The 8,051-nt window shown below is 44.0% G+C and overlaps 1 long non-coding RNA gene across 1 annotated transcript; it reads right to left on the bottom strand.

The window, feature by feature from the left end:
* Window positions 1–261: 261 nt before the first annotated feature.
* LOC138745706 (uncharacterized) lies at window positions 262–5,843 on the bottom strand. The gene is made up of 2 exons (XR_011346429.1): window positions 5,166–5,843; window positions 262–1,541 (listed from the first exon to the last, which is right to left on the bottom strand). It is a non-coding gene; the product is annotated as an uncharacterized lncRNA (long non-coding RNA).
* Window positions 5,844–8,051: the final 2,208 nt, after the last annotated feature.

Below are 8,051 nucleotides of genomic sequence, written 5' to 3'. Positions count from 1 at the left end.
CAAGCGAATAATGCGATTTAACATATAAATAGGAGTACGATAACCCCAGGATCCATCTTGAGCCCATGTAGCGGGACCATAATATTGAATTATGCGTTCTGGAGGCCAATCATCTCCCCATTGTCCCAAATGTACCGTGCTAGAGCGGGGCTGACGGTGTAATGTATCAAAAATCTTCACTCCTAATTTATGACCGTGATCGTGGGGTAGGAGGAAAAATTCTGGGCGGATTATTCCTAGGAAACAAGTTCCACTCCACTGTAAGGGGAGACGAGTATAAGCTTTATTACCACATACCCAGAATAATCCATTTGGGGATACTCCATATCCCCGTTCCCAAACTCTTTTAAGAGTGGGGTTTGATTGGTATGGTCCTGTGATGGTGGAACTGGTACAATTCCAAAGCTGAATATTGCTATTAGACAGGGGTAGGCAATTAGTTTTAAAAACAGTGGATAAGAACCAAGTCAGGGGTTTAGGAAACCAAGTGAAATTACCAGGCGAAATGCGAATCCATACAGCCTTGCAGGGACTTTTTCCTACTGGGTATTTGCCGGTTCGTGAGAGACAATAAAAACCAGAGGGGACGTTAGAGAGAGACCAAGTTTCTCTTGATCTCGTTCGGTTAGTTGTCCAAATTCGGGAAATCATGGTTAATGAATTGAGGGACTCCCCCCACCAAGGCTATTGTTCTGACATCCGTGGACCCCCGCAGACCCAACAATTGGTTACATTAAAAGTTCCTGCAATTCTAGTTGCAAGATCAACAAAAAGGTTATCTCCCCCAACTGCGTGACCGAAACTTTCATGGTTATTTGGATGGACTCGAATTAAGTCCGGCTGTCTTAAAGGGGCAGGCACTTTTGAGTGTAGAGTGGAATTTCTTATTGGAACAGTACGCTGGTGTATGCAAAACCAGAGTCCATCAGGGCATGGTGGGCCTGAGTCACCCTTCCAACCGTTAAGAGGGAAAGGAGTGGTATTAGGAATCTGTATATAATGACCCATATTATTTCCTTCTTTTTCCACACAAGGGGTATATGGATGTTGGGTGGTATTTTCTGCCCAGCATTTCTCAGGAACTAAGGTATGGGTAATAAAATTACCCTCCTTTCTTCCCCAAGTGCGGTCCTGAAACAGGACCACTGTGTCTCTGCATTTCTTACATTTCACACCTGATAAAGACATAGGCAAACTAAGAAAAATCAAAGAACATAACAATAACATTGTGAATCAAGTCTTTCTGCGAAATCGCAAGGTAAGAGGTTTTTCTCCAGGAACACAAGTCCAATCTGAGTTAGTATCAGGGTCCTGAGGCGCCTCTACAGGTCCCTTAAATCTGGATGCGTGTGTCCACCCCTTCTCTCTTGTTCGTGCTGCAGCCTCTGTAGTTAAGAGAACTTGGTATGGACCTTCCCACTGGGGCTGGAGTTTTTCAGTTTTCCAGGTCTTGATGAGAATCCAGTCTCCTGGTTCCACTTTGTGTAAAAAAAAAAAGTCTAGAGGCGGTGTTTGTGCCAATAGTCCTCTCTTTCGTAAATCTGTAAGAGAGCGTGACAGTGCCTGTAAATAGTTCCTAACAAATATATCCCCTTCCCCCAAGGTGAGACACCCCTCAACTGTACTCCAGAAGGGAAGCCCAAACATCATTTCATAAGGGGACAACCCTACATCTTTTCGTGGGGCAGTACGAATTCTCAATAAAGCCAGGGGCAGACACTTTATCCAAGGCATTTTAGTTTCCACCATTAATTTTGTCAATTGCATTTTTAGGGTTCCATTCATACGTTCAACCCTCCCTGAGCTTTGTGGATGCCAAGGGGTATGCAATTTCCAAGAGACCTGTAATGCATTACAAATCAATTGCTGGATTTTTGAACAAAAATGTGGACCCCTGTCTGAGTCTATAGAATCCATTATACCATATCTGGGGATTATCTGCTCTAGGAGGAGGCGAGCTACTGTAGAGGCTGTAGCATTTACTGTTGGGAAGGCTTCCACCCATCGGGTAAAGTGATCTATTACCACCAACAGATACTTCCATCTTTGGACTTGAGGTAATTCTGTGAAGTCGATCTGGATACTTTGAAAAGGGCGTATGGCTAATGGTTGACCTCCCATGGTCCCTGTCCTCATTGTCTTCTTATTAATTTTTGTGCATAGGTGACAGTTCTGCACCTCCTGTTGGGCCAAGGTGTAGATTCCCTTACACACATATTCTCGAAGCACTGTGTCACATAAGGCTTGGGTGTCCCAGTGGCTCTGATGATGCAGGTGTTTTAAAATATTGCAAGTTATTTCTTTATTTAGAACCATTCTTCCATCTGGTGTCTTCCATGTTCCATCAGGCAGCTGGTTGCGCCCAGCTGAGCCATGTCCTTTTCTTCCTTAGCAGTGAAAATGGGAGCCTTCTTTATGTCTTGTCTTATTGGGATTAAGGTCAGCAAACGGACTTCTTGTTGCATGGCTGCCCTTTTGGCTTCTTCATCAGCCAGTCTGTTTCCAATTGCTGTCGGGGTATCTCCCCTCTGATGGCTTGGTATGTAGACCACTGCTATTTCCTGGGGTAATGTCAAGGCTTCTAAAGTCAGAGTAATCATCTGTTCGTGTGCCAATTCCTTTCCTCTTGATATAATTAGACCACGCTCCTTCCAGATCTTACCAAAGGTATGCACTACCCCGTATGCGTATTTGGAATCAGTGTAAATCGTTCCAGTTTTCTCTGCCAGTATTCTGAGGGCTCTCTGCAAGGCATATAGTTCACAGGACTGTGCTGACCAGCTTCCGGGTAGTCTCGTGGATTCTACTACTTTCCAAGTATTTCCTTCTATTATAGCATACCCACTTCTTCTCATTCCGTCAACACATCTGGCGGAGCCGTCAATGTAGAATTCATATCCTTCTCCCAGAGGAGTATCGCAAAGGTCTTCTCGGGTCTTGGTCTGAAGATCCGTCAACTCGACACAGTCGTGCTCCACCTCTCTCTCTGTTTCACTGCCGTATAAAAACTGAGCTGGGTTGCAGCTATTAATCTTTGCAAACTGTAGATCTTCTCCGACCATTAAAATGGTTTCATATTTAAATATGCGAGAATCAGTCAGCCATCGATGGGCAGTTTGTGTTAATAAAACACTCACAGAATGGGAGGTGTACACAGTCATCTTTCCTCCAAAAGGTTCAGTCCCGATTGGCACAGTTATTACACTACTTCGTTCCGCTCCTCTGTCCACCATAAACACCACCTCTTCTCCCTTGGGACCAATTTTTAGTTTTACCAGGGGTTCCCTCTTATACTTGGTCCCCAACATTTGGAACCCCTGACCCCCCCTAATCTTCTTCCATAAGTTCGAGGGCACACAATTCCCTCTTGTATCGGGGGCATTCCCTCTTAAAGTGTCCTTCCTCATTGCAGTAATAGCACTTAACGAACCTCCAGGGTCTTCCCTCTCTTGGATATCTTGGATTGTTTAGAGGAAGGTTTTGTTTTCTTTCCCCTCTGGATTCGGCATTCATCTGTCGGATAGTCTGTACCATAACCTTTGTCGCCCTCTTTTGATCTTCTTCTTCTCTCTGCACATATACTTTTTGCGCCTTTTTTAATAGGTCGCTTGGGGGTTTTTCGCTCCAGTCCTCCTCCTTTTCTAGTTTCTTTCTAATGTCCTGCCATGATTTGGAAACAAATTCAATTTGAATAAGCTGTTCACCCATTGGTGTACTAGGGTCCACGCCCGCATACTGTTGGACATTCTTTCTCACCCTCTCCAAGAAATCAGTAGGGGACTCGTCTTTCCCCTGGTGGTTCCCAAATGCCTTGGTGAAATTGTGACCCTTTGGCACAGCCTCCCGTATCCCTTTAATTGTCCACTCTTTATATTGTCTCATACTTGCCAATCCCTCGGGTGTTCGTTTGTCCCACCTGGGTTCATTTAAGGGATATTTTTGTTCATGGGGTCTGGGGTCCCCAGGTTGTTCATATTCCCACATGAGGAGGGCAGCCCGTCGAATCATCTGCCTCTCCTGGGGTGAGAATAATGTTCCCATTATTGCCTGCATCTCTTCCCACGTATATGTGTTTGGTCCCAGGAATTGGTCGAGCTGTTCGGCCAGTCCTATAGGATCTTCCAATAACTTTTTCATTTCTTTCTTAAATCCCCGCACCTCTGTACTAGTTAGGGGAACATTCACATATCCCGTTCCCCCTCCCGGTCCTCCCATAGGAACTTCCCTCAGGGGATTTAGACTTACTGAAAACTTTGATGGTCCTGGACCAGTCTGGGATCTTGTCCAGGGTCGGTTTACCGGTGGAAGTTTAGGGTCCGACTCCCTTAATTCATTCTTTTTTTCCCGGCCCCTTTCGGGGCAATCAGATTCATCACCTTTCCCCTCCGGTAATGAGCTTTCCTCGGGCGCAGTAGGCACCGGGGGAATATAAGGAGGGGGAAGGTTGTCCAGAGGTTCCCACTTCTTTTCTCCCGCTACCCTCAATTTAAAACATTTTGTTAAGGATCCTGGCCAGGGAACCCAACAAAATGCATACGCTGACTCTTCTTGATTCACCTTTGGTCTCAAATTTACATATATGTTTAATGCTTGTCTAACCCAATCCTCATCAGATCCAAATTTCGGCCACCAGACCGAGGAACCTTTAATAGGTTGTTTCGACCAAAGGAGACAATATTGAACCATCTTTTTCTTGTTTTTGTCTCGATATCTTTTACTATCCCAATTTTCAAACATTCTCCCCAAAGAGCTGTCAAGGGGAACTCCCAGGAATTGTCCTGAATTTTCAGACGAACCCTTAGATTTTGATCCTCCCATTTTCCCACCTAGATCCGTTTATCGTTGCTGAGGACCCTCTCGTTCTGGACCCTACTCCCTTCTTCTCAGACGCCTCGTCGGAGGTACTGTCCCTCCTTCGGTTACCGCTGAGGTTTCCCTGGGGTCGACCCCTCTCTTCTCGGCACTTCGTCGGAGGTGCTGTCCCTCCTTCGGTTACCGCCGAGGTTTCCCTGGGGTCTATCCTAGAGTCCCACGACAGGGTCCTCACGCCACGACAAAAGCTCTATACCTGATCTATTACGTTAGGTTTTTTTTTTATCCAAACAGGTGTATCCCGTTACACCTGTTACCCAATCCCCACACCACAATCGTAAGTCGTCACTTACCGGTGTCTTCCCGGGGATTGAACCGTCACCCTTCTCCTCTCCGTCTTGTCGTGTCACCTTGTCCGGATACCTAACGCTCAAGCCGCCCGAAGCGACGAGCAAGGGACTAGGAGCCGCTGAACTCAGCGGGGTGCACCACCTCCGATGTCCCTCTTCTCGCCCCCCCTCACGGCCAGAGTGTAGATCCCGGACAAGCCCCCATTTGTCAGAAATAAAACTTCTCACACATGAGTCTCTTTAAAACTGATGACACGACAAGCTTTATTTACAAGTCTGCAGAGTTGGACTCAACTGGCTTCTCACCAGTTAAGCCCCGATACATACAGTGCATTGATTTTTATACCCTTGTTGTTTGCCCTTCCCCTTCTTATTAATACTGTTTTAATTGGTTAGTATTGCAAAAGCATTCTAAGTACAACTGCATTTTTAATTATCACGTTCGTTACGTACACTGCGAGCTCTACATACACTAAATTCTGTTTCTCACCCTTCTTATCAATCTTTTGTCTCCTGCATGTCTCTCACTATGACCATGAAAAGATATGTTTAAAAAAACATATCCTGCTGAACCTTTTGTCCTTGGCTGCTAGTAAGCTCCCTGTCCGTTCTGGCTTCCCTTTTTATGATTAATCATCACATTTTAACTTAAGCCATTTTAACCTAAATTCTCTATCTCTAACAATGTGGTTTATGGTGTGAAAAATAAAAAATTTAAAAAAAAAAACAATCTTAAATGGTATATTGTCATATATAGGATCATGTGAGTTGATTGGGAATAATTCAATTTTATGAAAATGTAGTTTCAGAGGAAAGTTTAGTGGTGATAACAGAGGCCAGATGTTATTTTCCACAGAGTGTGGTGGGTGCCTGGAATGCATTGCCAAGGGTGGTGATGGAGGCTGGAACAAGAGGGACATTCAAAAGACAACATGGAATGTCCAGGGAAGTTCTAATTTATTCATCACAATCCCAACTGAAATCACCATTATTGACGGATTGCGATGAAGGCCATTGGTCATCCTGATGAGTTCTAGAACATTCCATTCTGTTATAAACAGGGTGAATGCGATGTTGGGATTCATTTCCAGAGGGACAGCAGGCAAGAGCAGGGGTGTGATGTTGAGACTCCATCAAGCTCAGGTAAGGCCTCTCTTGGAGTATTGGGGACAGTTTTGATGCCTTATTTGAGAAACAAAGTGCTGGCTTCGGAGAGGGTTGAGAGAAGATTTACTGGAATGAGACCAGGATTGAAAGGGTTAACATATGAGGAATGGTTTTCAGCTGGAGTACAGAGGATGAGGGGAAACATATCGAGGCAGTTCAAATGCTAAAGGCCTGGCCAGAGTAAATGGGGAAAGGATGTTTCCCATGGCCTGGATTTTAGGACGAGGGTATAATTTCTGGAGAAAAGATGCCAATTTAAAAGAGAGATTCAGAAAAATTTCTTTAGCCAGAGGTTCATGATCTGTGGAGCTTGATCCCACAGGCGGCTGTGGAAGCGAGGTCTTTGGGAGTATTTAAGGCAGAGATTGCTATGCTTTGTATTAGTCTGGGAATCTTGGTTTACAGGGAAGAAGCCAGGGAATTTGTTAAATATTCGACCAGCAGCAATAGAAATTCACAAAGGCAAGGGTATCTTCACAACATTCATTTATTTATTAATAATCTCTTACTTCACTTGAAACTTAAATCTAACTTATCCACATGATGTGCAAATGTGTGTGCATGTGCGCATGGGGCAAAACCCAAACTATTAAATTATAAGCTTAATTCTGAAGAGTTGATTTTAATGTTCAGTCTCAGAAATTTTTGTGTTGAAAATAGTCTTTACTGCTGTTCAAAAGCAATTATGGAGGAAGCGTGAGCCATCAGACCTCAAAACTCACAAATTTCTTGTCAAGTTGTTTCCAAAGAATTGTTTCTTCATATGACTGATTTTCCACTCTTGCATGGAAATTTCAGGACGTTTTTCTTCCCCAATGATTTAAAAAACCCAAGCAAGGGTTACACGAAGTCCCATGAAGAAACAGACGCAATAGAACTACCCTTGTATCATTGTGCCTCCTGTGAGGTTCAAAAATCCCAACAGAACCACAAAGTACAAGACATGGCTTTAATTCGAGTCACACCAGCGGGAATAAGTAGTATTAATGTCAGGTGGACACTGTCACCTGGCTAATACAAGGATCTCATTGGAATTTTACCATGGGGAGGTACAATATTTAAGGCATATTCTTGAAATCAAATTTGATGGACATCCCTTTAAACTTGTTTGAGGTACATTGTTTCATGTCTCAGCTTTTCACATTTCTGGATGCACTTTCTTAAGAAATGGAAATGATAGACGTCAAACAAGACTTCACATGAACAAGTCAACTCGAATAGATGTCATTTCTCATGTACAAATGAGTTGCTGTCTGAGATGCTGGATTCCAATCACTTTAACATCCACGTTTTGTATGCCTTGGGCTTTGAAGACTTCCTCACTGTGCTGTAGGTTTGGAACGGGCCACGATTTGAACTGAACAGGAGTCTGGCAGAGGCTGCGGGAGCATCGGAGACAAATCCACGGTCACCCAATGACTGTGAAGGGACTCTCTTTGACCTCTCTTTGCCTGACTGTAAGGGGAGCCAGTCAATGTTCAGGCTCACAGTGAATCTTTGTCTGCTTTATTGTCAGACTGAGGGCAATGATTTCAGATTCAGATTTATAGTCAAGGTACATGAATGATCGCACATACAACCCTGAGATTTGTTATCTTGTGGGCCAGGCCAAATGACCACTTCTTGGAATTGCAAGAAAAAACTGGACACTGCGGAAACAAATAAAGAAATGGAAACAAACTGTGCAAAAAAGAGAAGTGGGAAAAATCAATAAAGTGGCAA

This window comes from Narcine bancroftii, chromosome 11 (assembly GCF_036971445.1).
Source record: "Narcine bancroftii isolate sNarBan1 chromosome 11, sNarBan1.hap1, whole genome shotgun sequence".
Taxonomy (NCBI): domain Eukaryota; kingdom Metazoa; phylum Chordata; class Chondrichthyes; order Torpediniformes; family Narcinidae; genus Narcine; species Narcine bancroftii.
Note: the sequence above shows the minus strand (reverse complement) of the source record. Positions and strands in the feature narration are given on the sequence as shown.